Here is a 209-nt window from a genome sequence, read left to right as displayed (position 1 = left end):
CTTTTTTAAAAAAACTAATTTCTTGCCAGCCAAGGCTCCCTGCAAAACTGGGAACTCCCCCCAACCTCCTTTCCCAGCACCCCTAATTAACACCGGCACCCTAATTATTACCAGGGGTTGCTAATTACCCCCAGACATCCTAATTAGCAGGCTGAGCCTTTCTGGGCGCTGACTCCGGGCTGTAGAGGTGTGGGGGCACTTATGGGTGC

The 209-nt window shown here is 51.7% G+C and overlaps 1 protein-coding gene across 2 annotated transcripts in view; it reads left to right on the top strand.

Moving 5' to 3' along the window:
- Positions 1-209, top strand: part of ECE1 (endothelin converting enzyme 1) — a 12,397-nt gene that overhangs the window by 802 nt on the left and 11,386 nt on the right. The gene's annotated exons all lie outside the window — the stretch shown is intronic.

This window comes from Corvus brachyrhynchos, unplaced genomic scaffold, assembly GCF_000691975.1.
Source record: "Corvus brachyrhynchos isolate BGI_N302 unplaced genomic scaffold, ASM69197v1 scaffold215, whole genome shotgun sequence".
NCBI classification, from domain to species: domain Eukaryota; kingdom Metazoa; phylum Chordata; class Aves; order Passeriformes; family Corvidae; genus Corvus; species Corvus brachyrhynchos.
Note: the sequence above shows the minus strand (reverse complement) of the source record. Positions and strands in the feature narration are given on the sequence as shown.